We start from the raw sequence: 15,741 nt of genomic DNA on the forward strand, positions 1-15,741 counted from the left end.
AATGTATCAAAACCGTGGTTAGTCGTGTGCTTTTTGTGCCTGAACTGAAATTCAGCGTGATTTAGATAGGAACCGTGTTGGACAAAGGTATGTTTTTGGTGTCATACATGGAACAATGTGAATTCTTCAACAGCAAAGGTGAAATTCGTGAATTATACAAATATATCGATAAAATGTGTCATATATTGCTTCCCCTAATCGGAACAAATCAGAAATGTCACTGGCTACTTTGATGTGTGGAGGTGAAATGCACTCTATGGTTGACTGTAATGATACTAGTGACTTTTCATCTGTCAGTACTGATAGTAGTCTGGTAAATTTGTCTAAATGTGTTGATAACTTGAGTTTTTGATATAAAAAATTATGACATCAGAGCATTATGACATGTGAGAGAATTCTAGTTGTGTATAGGAGTAGACTTTGTTGGCGGCTTTGGCACTTGCGAAAAGTGTTTCGCAATTAAACAGTTTCGCTTGTCTTTCCCCGTCAGTTCATCAGAGCTAACGCTCCACTTGAATTGGTTCATGCAGAAAATTGCCGACTTATCGAGATGCATTCGCTTGGAGGAGAGAGAAATTTTTGGTTTTGAAGGAAAACTACTAGGTTTATCGCAAAACATTCTTTATGAAACAAAAGGGTGAAGTTAAAGGTTTGGTAACGAACTTATTGCAAAATCGGATAGAGAAACTTCAAACATTAAAACTCTAAGGAATGATAATGGAATGGAGTTTATGAATACTGACTTAGGTACGTTTTTGAGTGAAAACTGGATAATCCACGCTTCTTTGCGTTGTGTACACACCACACCAAAATGTAAGTGGTTAAAGAAAATGTGCACCTCAGATGAAGCTAGTCATTGAACGATTTCAGGAATGCCCAAACATTTCTGATCTAAGCAGTTAACACAGAAGCTTATATACTAAAACGAACTAGTATAAGTCCTGTCAGAAGTGAAGCTGCCTTTTATGACAGAGGACTGTTCTTAGAGGTTCTGAAAATGTTTGGGGTTCATATGTCAGTCCTTATACCCATGGAAAAGAGATTGACACTAGAACCCAAAAACAAGATAGGTTTGTGTACAGTTTATAATAATGATGTGAAAGGATACAGAACGTTTATACCTTCCACAAAAAAACTGAGGTGCATTGAGATGTAGTTTTCTTGATACCATTTTTTGTGATGAAGTGAACACAGATAAAATTTCAGAATCAGAGGGACAGAAAGAAGAAATAAGGATTGTGCACATGAAAACTTAAAGAAGACTAGGAAATCAGTGAAGGCAGAGCAAACAGGAAAGATTATTTTGAGGATACAGAGGAAAATGTAGATGATGTCGATGAGAGGACATACAATCTGAGACTCAGGAGGTATATTCAATGGCCAAATTATTTAGAGGACTATGCATTGGGCCCAGTGACAGCAGTGAAAATGATGATGACCCCAACACCTATGGTGAAGCGATGTCTTGTAGCAATGCTGAAAATTAGAAAGATGACATAACAAGAGAGCTGCAAGCCCAGGAAGAAAATAATCCATGGCATTGTGTATTTAAGCCAAATGATTGTAGTGTTATTGACACAAAGTGACTTTTAGGCAAAAAAGAGGTGAGAAAGTTAATATTGTTTTTTACAAAGCTCATCTTTCAGGTTAAGATAGCCAGCAACTATTGACTTATTCAGAAATATACAGTCCAGTAGCAAAATTAACTTCACTGTTTCTTTTTCTGATTTTTTGGAATGAAAATAACTTTCCCATCTATCAAGTGGATGTTTGTAGTGCTTTTCTCTATAGAGAAATAGTTGGAGACTTTTATGTTAAAATATCTACTGGATGTTGCAGTAAAATGAATGGTAAGTGTTGTAAACTTAGAAAAGCTCAGTATGGTTTAAAGGACTCATCCAAAAATTGGAATGTTAAATTCCACACAGTAATAATCTTAATACTTGTAACAAGTGATTTTGAACATTGTATATAAGGACAGAAAAAAACCCACAATACCTACTTACTTGTTTATGTTGATGATCTGCTGATAATTTCAATTTCTCAGAACAAAACTGACAATTTGAATAATTTCAATTTCTCAGAACAAAACTGACAATTTGAAGCTGTTATTGAACGATAAATTTAAAACGAAAGATTTAGGTCTGATTATTAAATATTTAGGTATGAATATTGTTCGAAATTCAAAGGAGCATACTACAATCCATCAAAATACCTATATTGAAAAAGTATTAAAAGTTTTTGATGTATCTGAATGCAGTTCTGCTCCCATGGAGGAAAATTTTGACAACAGTGTGTTAAACAGAGAAAAATCTGAAAATGTAGACAATGAGAAAAGATGTACAGAATTAATAGAGTCACTGATGTATGGCATGCTAAATTCCAGTCCAGTTATTTGTCTAGCAACAAGTATTATAAGCATGTGCAAGACCGGGTGGATGAAATGCTTTAAAATGTGTATTATGTTATGCTAAGGGAACCCTAAAACTGAGTCTGTTATATGTTAGGAATAAAAATTCTACTGATACTACAACTGGTTATGTTGAATCTGACTGGCCTAGTGACAAACTAGATAGAAAGTCCACAGCGGCTTACCTTTTCAAAGGCATCTATGAAACAACCCACAGTGTGTCTGTTATCAACAGAATCAGAATTTGTAGCCTTAAGCATGGCAGCTAGCGAAGCCTGTTGGCTCAGTAACTTGCATTACAGTCTTTCTGGCAGTCAAATACTTGTTACACTTTATGAAGACAATATGACAGTAATGAGCCTTTGCAAGACCTCATAGTTCCATCATGAACTAAATCTTATAGATGTCAAAATTTAATTACCTAGAGAGAAAATTTTTGTCAAGAAAGTTCTGTTAAAGCGCATTAATACAAACAAACAACAAGTTAATGTTCTGATGAAGCCTCTATATACGACAAAAATCTGAAAAACTTAAAGCTAATAATTTCGTTTTTGTAACACCAATAATTAACACTGAAGGAGTATGTTCATGGTACAATGTTAGCGTTATTTTAAGGTGGCAACACAGTTTTTCCTTTAGTTGGTGTTAACTTCCTTTTTGCAGACTCTTTGAATTTTTGTTTATGCTCTATGTGCGTTATTGTCACCCATAATTGAGTGTAACCTATTAGACATTAAATAAAATGTATAAAAACAGAGTTATTATCGAGCTTCTGTTACTGCATCTGATTACTATCTGAAAGGAAGGCTCTTATCTCAACAGACCTTCTTCTTTTTTGTTCTTAGTAATGTCTGAGAGGTCACTTTTGCTGTAAATGTAACTATTCATGTACATTACTTTGTTACCAACTTTGCCCACAATCAGTCATCATTCAGTGATTGCACCTATATGAACACTGTTCTATTTGCATAGGATTTTGTTTCAAGCCAAAAGGCTTTCAGTATAGAAATAAATTTCCTATTTTCACTTTACTATACTAATTATTATCAATAGGGGTAAGATAGATACTGCCTACAGGAAAATTAAAGAGACCTTTGGATAAAAGAGAACCACTTGTATGAATATCAAGAGCTCAGATGGAAAACCAGTTCTAAGCAAAGAAGGGAAAGCAGAAAGGTGGAAGGAGCATGTAGAGGGTCTATACAAGGGCGATGTACTTAAGGGCAATGTTATGTAAATGGAAGAGGATGTAAGAGAAGATGAAATGGGAGACATGATACTGCATGAAGAATCTGACAGAGCACTGAAAGACCTAAGTCAAAACAAGGCCCCAGGAGTAGACAACATTCCATTAGAACTATTGATAGCCTTGGGAGAGCCAACTACAAAACTCTACCAACTGATGAGCAAGACGTATGAGACAGGCGAAAAACCCTCAGACTTCAAGAAGAATATAAAACGAGTAATTCCAATCCCAAGGAAAGCAGGTGCGACAGATGTGAAAATTACCGAACTATCAGTTTAATAAGTCACGGTTGCAAAATACTTACACGAATTCTTTATAGACGAATGGAAAAACTGGTAGAGGCCGATTTTGGGGAAAATCAGAAATGTTGGAACACGTGAGGCAATACTGACCCTACGACTTATCTTACAAGCTAGATTAAGGAAATGCAAACCTACATTTCTATCATTTGTAGACTTAGAGAAAGCTTTTGACAATGTTGACTGGAATATAGTCTTTCAAATTCTGAAGATGGCAGGGGTCAAATACAGGGAGCGAGAGGCTATTTACGATTTGTACAAGAACCAGACGGCTGTTATAAGAATTAAGGGACATGAATGGGTAGCAGGGGTTGGGAGGGGAGTGAGGCAGGGTTTTAACATATCCCCGATGGTATTCAATCTTTATATTGAGCAAGCAGTAAAGGAAACACAAAAAATCGGAGTAGATATTAAAATTCATGGAGAAGAGATAAAAACTTTGAGGTTCGCCGATGACATTGTAATTCTGTCAGACACGCAAAGGACCTGGAAGAGCAGTTGAACAGAGTGGACAGTGTCTTGAAAGGCGGATATAAGATGAACATCGACAGAAGCAAAACGAGGATAATTTAATGGAGTCTAATTAAGTCAGGTGATGCTAAGGGAATTAGATTAGGAAATGATACACTTAAAGTAGTAAAGGAGTTCTACTATTTGGGGAGCAAAATAACTGATGACTGTCGAAATAGAGAGGATATAAAATGTAGACTAGCAATGACAAGAAAAGCGTTTCTGAAGAAGAGACACTTGTGTTAACATCGAGTATAGATTTAAATGTCAGGAAGTCTTTTCTAAAACTATTTTTATGGAGTGTAACCATGTATGGAAGTGAAATATGGATGATAAATAGTTTAGATAAGAAAAGAACAGAAGCTTTCGAAATGTGGTGCAACAGAAGAATGCTGAAGATTCTATGGGAAGATCACATAACTAATGAGGAGGTACTGAATAGAATCGGGGAGAAGAGGAATTTGTGGCACAACTTGACTAGAAGAAGGGATCGGTTAATGAGACACGTTCTGCAGCAGCAAGGGATCACCAATTTAGTGATGGAGGGAAGTGCAGAGGGTAAAAATCGCAGAGGCAGACCAGGATATGAATACACTAAGCAGATTCAGAAGGATGTAGGTTGCAGTAGGTACTGGGAGATGAAGAAGCTTGCACAGAATAGAGTAGCATGAAGAGCTGCATCAAACCAGTCTCTGGACTGAAGGCCACAACAACAACATACTAATTACAGCCAATAGCCAAAGCAGAAGTTCATTATTGCCATGGTGAAATCAAAATACTTCTAGAATATAACCATTTTTGTAGTACTGTGAACCTCAGTATATATTTGATAGGTTAAGTTACTGAAAATGATACTATGTTACATCAATAGTATTCAGGGGCTGTGGCTAATTCACACGTGAATTCGCTTAAGCTATCCTCACATGGAATGAGTTAGGTAGCATCAGCGATATTTCTGCAATGTGCCACGCTTAGCGGAACTAAAGAAATCGAGAACGCTTTCTACATTGCAAGCAGAATTTACCTAGGTGCCATATTGTATCTGTCGTTTTCAGCTGAAGGCCGTATATAGTAGAATTTATGTTCTAACTTACATTTTATTTTGTTTCTAAGCACCAGCATACTGAATCTCTCTAAAACGCGTCGATTTGTTGCAATAATGTGATAAACGAATTTTCGTGCTTGGTTATTTTCGTGTTATGGAAGAAGGCCATTTTAAGGAAACAGCGCATTCAGACAGCTGCCACCACACTTCTCAGAGGATTGGAGTACTAAAAACACTAGTACACAGTGCGCGCAGCATCTCAGACGCAGAGAATCTGCCCCAGGAATTGGAACACCTCAAAACCGTGTTCCGAAAAAACGGGTACTCGGGATGGCAGATTAGACGCGCTCTCCGTCCCACCACCACAGCACAACCTGTGGAGACGGATGAAGTCACGGAAGAAGAGGTAGCCACTCCCTCTAGTCCGTACAATGGCGCACTATCGGGGAAAATCGGCCGTATATTAAAGAAACACCGAGTTAAAACCGTCTTTTGCCCGCCCAATAAAACACGGGCATTACTGGGAAATGTGAAAGATGACCTCGGTTTGAGGAAGGTCGGCATATACCAAATTCACTGTGAGTGTGCTAAGACTTATATCGGACAAACAGTACGCACCATCGAAGATCGTTTCCGAGAACATCAAAGGCACACTCGACTGAAATATCCAAATAAGTCGGCGGTAGCAGAGCACTGTTTGTCCGAGAAACACGAGATGGATTATCAGCGTACCAAGATCCTGGCTCAGCCCTCTAAATACTGGGACAGCGTTATAATATATGTTGTTGTTGTTGTTGTTGTGGTCTTCAGTCCTGAGACTCGTTTGATGCAGCTCTCCATGCTACTCTATCCTGTGCAAGCTTCTTCATCTCCCAGTACCTACTGCAGCCTACATCCTTCTGAATCTGCTTAGTGTATTCATCTCTTGGTCTCCCTCTACGATTTTTACTCTCCACGCTGCCCTCCAGTACTAAATTGGTGATCCCTTGATGCTTCAGAACATGTCCGACCAACCGATCCCTTCTTCTGGTCAAGTTGTGCTACAAACTCCTCTTCTCCCCAATTCTGTTCAATACCTCCTCATTAGTTATGTGATCTATCCATCTAATCTTTAGCATTCTTCTGTAGCACCACATTTCGAAAGCTTCTATTCTCTTCTTGTCCAAACTACTTATCGTCCATGTTTCACTTCCATACATGGCTACACTCCATACAAATATTTTCAGAAACGACTTCCTAACACTTAAAACTATACTCGATGTTAACAAATTTCTCTTCTTCAGAAACGCTTTCCTTGCCATTGCCAGTCTACATTTTATATCCTCTCTCCTTCGACAATCATCAGTTATTTTGCTCCCCAAATAGCAAAACTCCTTTACTACTTTAAGTGTCTCATTTCCTAATCTAATTCCCTCAGCATCACCCGACTTAGTTCGACTACATTCCATTATCCTTGTTTTGCTTTTGTTGATGTTCATCTTATATCCACCTTTCAAGACACTGTCCATTCCGTTCAACTGCTCTTCCAGGTCCTTTGCTGTCTCTGACAGAATTACAATGTCATCGGCGAACCTCAAAGATTTTATTTCTTCTCCATGGATTTTAATTCCTACTCCTAATTTTTCTTTTGTTTCCTTTACTGCTTGCTCAATATACAGATTGAATAACATCGGGGAGAGGCTACAACCCTGTCTCACTCCCTTCCCAACCACTGCTTCCCTTTCATGCACTCGACTCTTGTAACTGCCAGCTGGTTTCTGTACAAATTGTAAATAGCCTTTCACTCCCTGTATTTTACCCCTGCCACCTTCAGAATTTGAAAGAGAGTATTCCAGTCAACATTGTCAAAAGCTTTCTCTAAGTCTACAAATGCTAGAAACGTAGGTTTGCCTTTCCTTAATCTCTCTTCTAAGATAAGTCGTAAGGTCAGTATTGCCTCACGTGTTCCAACATATCTACAGAATCCAAACTGATGTTCCCCGAGGTTGGCTTCTACCAGTTTTTCCATTCATTTGTAAAGAATACGCGTTAGTATTTTGCAGCTGTGACTTATTAAACTGATAGTTCGGTAATTTTCACATCTGTCAACACCTGCTTTCTTAGAGATTGGAATTATTATATTCTTCTTGAAGTCTGAGGGTATTTCACCTGTCTCATACATCTTGCTCTCCAGGTGTTAGAATTTTGTCAGGACTGGCTCTCCCAAGGTCGTCAGTAGTTCTAATGGAATGTTGTCTACGCCCGGGGCCTTGTTTCGACTTATGTCTTTCAGTGCTCTGTCAAACTCTTCACACAGTATCATATCTCTAATTTCATCTTCATCTACCTTCTCTTCCATTTACATAATATTGTCCTCAAGAACATCGCTCCTGTATAGATCCTCTATATACTCCTTCCATGTTTCTGCTTTCCCTTCTTTGCTTAGAACTGGGTTTCCATCCGAGCTCTTGATATTCATGCAAGTGGTTCTCTTTTCCCCAAAGGTCTCTTTAATTTTCCTGTAGGCAGTATCTATCGTACCCCTCGTGAGATAAGCCTGTACATCCTTACATTTGTCCTCTAGCCATCCCTGCTTATCCATTTTGCGCTTCCTGTCGATCTCATTTTTGAGACGTTTGTATTCCTTTTTGCCTGCTTCACTTACTGCATTTTCGTATTTTCTCCTTTCATCAATTAAATTCAATATTTCTTCTGTTACCCAAGGATTTCTACTAGCCCTCGTCTTTTTAGCTACTTGATCCTCTGCTGCCTTCACTATTTCATTCCTCAATGCTACCCATTCTTCTTCTACTGTATTTCTTTCCTCCATTCCTACCAATTGTTCCCTTATGCTCTCCGTGGAACTCTGTACGACATCTGGCTCTTTTAGTTTATCCAGGTCCCATCTCCTTAAATTGCCACCTTTTTGCAGTTTCTTCAGTTTTAATCTACAGTTAATAACCAATAGACTGTGGTCAGAGTCCACATCTGCCCCTTGAAATGTCTTACAATTTAGAACATGGTTCCTGAATCTCTGTCTTACCATTATATAATGTATCTGATACCTTTTGGTATCTCCAGGGTTCTTCATGTATACAACCTTCATTCATGATTCTTGAACCAAGTGTTAGCTATGATTAAGTTACACTCTGTGCAAAATTCTACCAGGCGGCTTCCTCTTGCATTTCTTAGCCCCAATCCCTATTCACCTATTATGTTTCCTTCTCTTCCTTTTCCTAGTGTCAGATTCCAGTCACCCATGACTATTAAATTTTCGTCTCTCTTCACTACCTGAATAATTTCTTATATCTCATTATACATTTCATCAATTTCTTCATCATCTGCAGAGCTAGTTGGCATATAAACTTGTATTACTGTAGTAGGTGTGGGCTGTGTTTCGCTCTTTGCCACAATAATGTGTTCACTAAGCTGTTTGTAGTAGCTTACCCGCAGTCCTATTTTTTTTATTCATTATTAAACCTACTCCTGCATTACCCCTACTTGAGTTTGTATTTATAACCCTGTATTCACCTGACCAAAAGTCTTGTTCCTCCTGCCACCGAACTTCACTAATTCCGACTATATCTAACTTTAACCTATCCATTTCCCTTTTTAAATTTTCTAACCTCCCTGTCCGATTAAGGGAGCTGACATTCCACGCCGCAATCTGTAGAACGCCAGTTTTCTTTCTCCTGGTAACGACGTCCTCTTGAGTAGTCCCCACCCGGAGATCCGAATGGGGGACTATTTTACCTCTGGAATATTTTACCCAAGAGGACGCCATCATCATTTAATCATACAGTAAAGCTGCATGCCCTCAGGAAGAAGTACGGTTGTAGTTACCCCTTGCTTTCAGCCGTTCGCAATACCAGCACAGCAAGGCTGTATTGGTTAGTGTTACAAGGCGAGGTCCGTCAATCATCCAGACTGTTGCCCCTGCAACTATTGAAAAGGCTGCTGCCCCTCTTCAGGAACCACCCGTTTGTCTGGCCTCTCAACAGATACCCCTCCATTGTGGTTGCACCTACGGTACGGCTATCTGTATCGTTGAGACACGCAAGCCTCTCCACCAACAGCAAGGTCCATGGTTCATGGGGGGGGGGGGGGGGGGTGTAATAAGACAGGCTATCGAAATTCGCACCAGGGAAGATCTTGTCAACCGAGATTGCGGCTACAATCTCAGCAAGGCTTGGGACCCGGCATTGAATGTATTTCAGAAGACTCTCAGCAAGAAGTACGAACTGGCTACCACGGCGGACGTAGCAAGCACATCGACGCTACGACAAATACCGACGCCCACGTCTTCGTGACCGCCGGCGCACGGGAGCGGACGGCGAAGAGAGCGGCCAACGGGGGGAGGGGATTTAATTCGCCGTCCGCCCTCAGGAGCTCAGGTCGTCAGCGCACCTGACGATGGTGCCATGTCTGATCGCCGAAATATTGTGCCCGTTGGACACTATGAACTGGCAGTACACCCGTGGACTGTTCGAGCAACAAATACGCCGAGAGAAACTGAAGAATCACAACAAAGTGTGTGGTTTGCAAGACAAATAATGCTGACAACTGCCACTGGAAAGGGTAAATTGCGTTAATCAAGTCGTCATATCTTCTGACAGAGCAGTATCTTGTGCTGATGGATTTCCCATTTGCATCCACATCGACGTTAGCTGCCTTGTTCCATGTGGAGGCACCTTTAGCCCCAAACTGAAATGTGTAAGTGAGGTTGTAAGTTCCCGTCTGTGACACAAAAATTTCGGATTTTAGTCTCAGAACTGAGGAACGAGTGATAAAGCTTATCAATGGCCAAAGCAAACTTCTTAATGTATGTTCTTGGTAATTTTTGTGTGGTAGGGTGCTGAGAAGTGGAACAGAATTTCAAAATATCGAAATTGATTTGCTAGCGAAAATATATACATACAAACACTTCAGACAATATTTATGAGTGAAAAATAGAGCCTGTTACCTTGTTCATTATGTTTATTTTTCTGGTTTAACTGATAACATTATAAAAATCGTATTTTTCTCCTTCGTTAAAAATTATTTAATGAAAATTGTTTCATCAACTTACTTTTTTATTTAGTTATGGTGTGGGCTTCAACACTATTCAGCACTAATCTGAAGGACCTCGGAGGTGGTGGGGGAAAGTAAATGTGGTCTCAATTTAAAGAGCATTTGACTTTTCTGTCACGCCAGTTGGCGTGACATTGAGTCAGGAGAGTGCTCCCACAGATGAATTGGCTGGCAGATATGGTCGTGATATGAAGAAAGTGCCAGTTCTTGCTGCCTCTAACAATGTGGCTTGCGTTACACAGCTTTTAACTTTTATGACTGCCATGCCAGCTGGCATCGCAGTTGAATAGGTATACGTGGAGATGATGGAAATTGATTAATAATTGCTTGAATAATTGGAAAAAGTGATTGTAAAGAAAAACTGAAAGAAATCTGAAGGTAATTTATGAATCTGTGCACGATCCTGGGCGAACTTTATCTGATACCAATATCAACAGACCTTTAGTATCAACAAATTCTATGTCAATGAACATAATCTGCGTTATGTACTGCTTCACATTAATTCCATTGTGTTTTGTCTTGATTTTGACAATGTTGATGCATGATCGTTCCTCCAGGATATTGCGTAATTTTTTTCTTGTCTGCCCTGAACCTCTTGATGCAAAATCTCGGCGGTGAGTGAAATGAACAGATAGGAGTGGACTCGCAAATGTGCGAATAAATTTCGCTTTCCTAATAACTTTTTATAACACTTTTAATGTACAGTTGAGATACACATTTTTAACAATTCTGGTACGACGAATCCAAGTATATATCTGTGTGCTATCACTTATCTAAACAAAAGGGTGAAGACAGAGGAATTAATAAATTAGAAAGCGTATTTTTTATTTTGTGTCATACAGATATTTAACAAAGTATTAAAACATTATCCTCTCCACAAAACAACTCGTTAATTTATCTTTATCAATATCTATAACCCAGTCAGTTTACATATTTCTTACGATATAAGAAATAAGATATAAGAAAAGAACCCCCCCCCCCCCCCCCCCCCGTGAACAACGTCAGATCCCTTAATCGGGCAGGTAGGTTAGAAAATTTAAAAAGGGAAATGGATAGGTTAAAGTTAGATATAGTGGGAATTAGTGAAGTTCGGTGGCAGGAGGAACAAGACTTCTGGTCAGCTGACTATAGGGTTATAAACACAAAATTAAATAGGGGTAATGCAGCAGTAGGTTTAATAATGAATAAAAAATAGAAATGCGGGTAAGCTACTACAAAAAGGATAGTGAACGCATTATTGTGGCCAAGATAGACACGAAGCCCACGCCTACTACAGTAGTACAAGTTTATATGCCAACTAGCTCTGCAGATGACGAAGAAAATGAAGAAATGTATGATGAAATAAAAGAAATTATTCAGATAGTGAAGGGAGACGAAAATTTAATAGTCATGGGTGACTGGAATTCGGTAGTAGGAAAAGGGAGAGAAGGAAACGTAGTAGGTGAATATGGATTGGGGGTAAGAATTGAAAGAGGAAGCCGCCTGGTAGAATTTTGTGCACAGCATAACCTAATCACAGCTAACACTTGGTTCAAGAATCATGAAAGAAGGTTGTATACATGGAAGATCCCTGGAGATACTAAAAGGTATCAGATAGATTATATAATGGTAAGACAGAGATTTAGGAACCAGATTTTAAATTGTAAGACATTTCCAGGGGCAGATGTGGACTCTGACCACAATCTATTGGTTATGAACAGTAGATTAAAACTGAAGAAACTGCAAAAAGGTGGGAATTTGAGGAGATGGGACCTGGATAAACTGACTAAACCAGAGGTTATACACAGTTTCAGGGAGAGCATAAGGGAACAAATGGCAGGAATGGGGGAAAGAAATACAGTAGAAGAAGAATGGGTAGCTTTGAGGAATGAAGTAGTGAAGGCAGCAGAGGATCAAGTAGCTAAAAATACGAGGGCTAGTAGAAATCCTTGGGTAACAGAAGAAATATTGAATTTAACTGATAAAAGGAGAAAATATAAAAATGCAGTAAATGAAGCAGGCAAAAAGGAATACAAACGTCTCAAAAATGAGATCGACAGGAAGTGCAAAATGGCTAAGCAGGGATGGCTAGAGGATAAATGTAAGGATGTAGACGCTTATCTCACTAGGGGTAAGATAGATACTGCCTACAGGAAAATTAAAGAGACCTTTAAGAAAAGAGAACCACTTGTATGAATATCAAGAGCTCAGATGGAATCCCAGTTCTAAGCAAAGAAGGGAAAGCAGAAAGGTGGAAGGAGTATATAGAGGGTCTATACAAGGGCGATGTACTTGAGGACAATATTATGGAAATGGAAGAGAAGGTAGATGAAGGTGAAATGGGAGATATGATACTGTGTGAAGAGTTCGACAGAGCACTGAAAGACATAAGTCGAAACAAGGCCCCAGGTGTAGACAGCATTCCATTAGAACTACTGACGGCCTTGGGAGAGGCGGTCCTAACTAAACTTTACCATCTGGTGAGCAAGATGTATGAGACAGGTGAAATACCCTCAGACTTCAAGAAGAATATAATAATTCCAATCTCTAAGAAAGCAGGTGTTGACAGATGTGAAAATTACCGAACTATCATTTTAATAAGGCACGGCTGCAAAATACTAACGCGAATTCTATACAGACGAATGGAAAAACTGGTAGAAGGCGACCTTGGGGAAGATCAGTTTGGATTCCGTAGAAATATCGGAACACGTGAGGCAATACTGACCCTACAACTTATCTTAGAAGCTAGATTAAGGAAAGGCAAACCTACGTTCCTAGCATTTGTAGACTTAGAGAAAGCTTTTGACAATGTTGACTGGAATACTCTCTTTCAAATTCTGAAGGTGGCAGGGGTAAAATACAGTGAGCGAAAGGCTATTTACAATTTGTATCGAAACCGAATGGCAGTTATAAGAGTTGAGGGGCACGAAAGGGAAGCAGTGGTTGGAAAGGGAGTGAGACAGGGTTGTAGCCTCTCCCCGATGTTATTCAATCTGTATATAGAGCAAGCAGTGAAGGAAACAAAAGAAAAATTCGGAGTAAGTATTAAAATCCATGGAGAAGAAATGAAAACTTTGAGGTTCGCCGATGACGTAATTCTGTCAGAGACAGCAAAGGACTTGGAAGAATAGTTGAGCGGAATGGATGGTGTCTTGAAGGGAGGATATAAGATGAAAATCAACAAAAGCAAAACGAGGATAGTGGAATGTAGCCGAATTAAGTCGGGTGCTGTTGAGGGTATTAGATTAGGAAATGAGACACTTAAAGTAGTAAAGGAGTTTTGCTATTTGGGGAGTAAAATAACTGATGATGGTCGAAGTAGAGAGGATATAAAATGTAGACTGGCAAAGGGAAGGAAAGCGTTTCTTAATAAGAGAAATTTGTTAACATCCAGTATTGATTTAAGTGTTAGGAAGTCGTTTCTGAAAGTATTTGTATGGAGTGTAGCCATGTATGGAAGTGAAACATGGACGATAAATAGTTTAGACAAGAAGAGAATAGAAGCTTTCGAAATGTGGTGCTACAGAAGAATGGTGAAGATTGGATGGGTAGATCACACAACTAATGAGGAGGTGTTGAATAGGATTGGGGAGAAGAGAAGTTTGTGGCCCAACTTGACCAGAAGAAGGGATCGGTTGGTCGGACATGTTCTGAGGCATCAAGGGATCACCAATTTAGTATTGGAGGGCAGCGTGGAGGGTAAAAATCGTAGAGGGAGACCAAGAGATGAATATACTAAGCAGATTCAAAAGGATGTAGGTTGCAGTAGGTACTGGGAGATGAAGAAGCTTGCACAGGATAGAGTAGCATGGAGAGCTGCATCAAACCAGTCTCAGGACTGAAGACCACAACAACAACAATAAGAAAAGAAAAGAACGAAAAAATAATATGATCCAAGCGAATTGCCCCCACTGTGCACTGATGTTATACGGACATGTACAGTGTCTGAGCTTATTTCCCTTTTTAAGGGTTGATAATCCTGGCTGGTATGGACGTAGCCTTATTTTTGGCCGTTGGAGCTATCCTGAGTGGTTATCAACTCATATAGGCACGTCAGCTTCTTTTAACACACACACACACACACACACACACACACACACACACACATATATACACTCCTGGAAATTGAAATAAGAACACCGTGAATTCATTGTCCCAGGAAGGGGATACTTTATTGACACATTCCTGGGGTCAGATACATCACATGATCACACTGACAGAACCACAGGCACATAGACACAGGCAACAGAGCATGCACATTGTCGGCACTAGTACAGTGTATATCCACCTTTCGCAGCAATGCAGGCTGCTATTCTCCCATGGAGACGATCGTAGAGATGCTGGATGTAGTCCTGTGGAACGGCTTGCCATGCCATTTCCACCTGGCGCCTCAGTTGGACCAGCGTTCGTGCTGGACTTGCAGACCGCGTGAGACGACGCTTCATCCAGTCCCAAACATGCTCAATGGGGGACAGATCCGGAGATCTTGCTGGCCAGGGTAGTTGACTTACACCTTCTAGAGCACGTTGGGTGGCACGGGATACATGCGGACGTGCATTGTCCTGTTGGAACAGCAAGTTCCCTTGCCGGTCTAGGAATGGTAGAACGATGGGTTCGATGACGGTTTGGATGTACCGTGCACTATTCAGTGTCCCCTCGACGATCACCAGTAGTGTACGGCCAGTGTAGGAGATCGCTCCCCACACCATGATGCCGGGTGTTGGCCCTGTGTGCCTCGGTCGTATGCAGTCCTGATTGTGGCGCTCACCTGCACGGCGCCAAACACGCATACGACCATCATTGGCACCAAGGCAGAAGCGACTCTCATCGCTGAAGACGACACGTCTCCATTCGTCCCTCCATTCACGCCTGTCGCGACACCACTGGAGGCGGGCTGCACGATGTTGGGGCGTGAGCGGAAGACGGCCTAACGGTGTGCGGGACCGTAGCCCAGCTTCATGGAGACGGTTGCGAATGGTTCTCGCCGATACCCCAGGAGCAACAGTGTCCCTAATTTGCTGGGAAGTGGCGGTGCGGTCCCCTACGGCACTGAGTAGGATCCTACGGTCTTGGCGTGCATCCGTGCGTCGCTGCGGTCCGGTCCCAGGTCGACGGGCACGTGCACCTTCCGCCGACCACTGGCGACAACATCGATGTACTGTGGAGACCTCACGCCCCACGTGTTGAGCAATTCGGCGGTACG

This window comes from Schistocerca serialis, chromosome 4, assembly GCF_023864345.2.
Source record: "Schistocerca serialis cubense isolate TAMUIC-IGC-003099 chromosome 4, iqSchSeri2.2, whole genome shotgun sequence".
NCBI lineage: Eukaryota > Metazoa > Arthropoda > Insecta > Orthoptera > Acrididae > Schistocerca > Schistocerca serialis.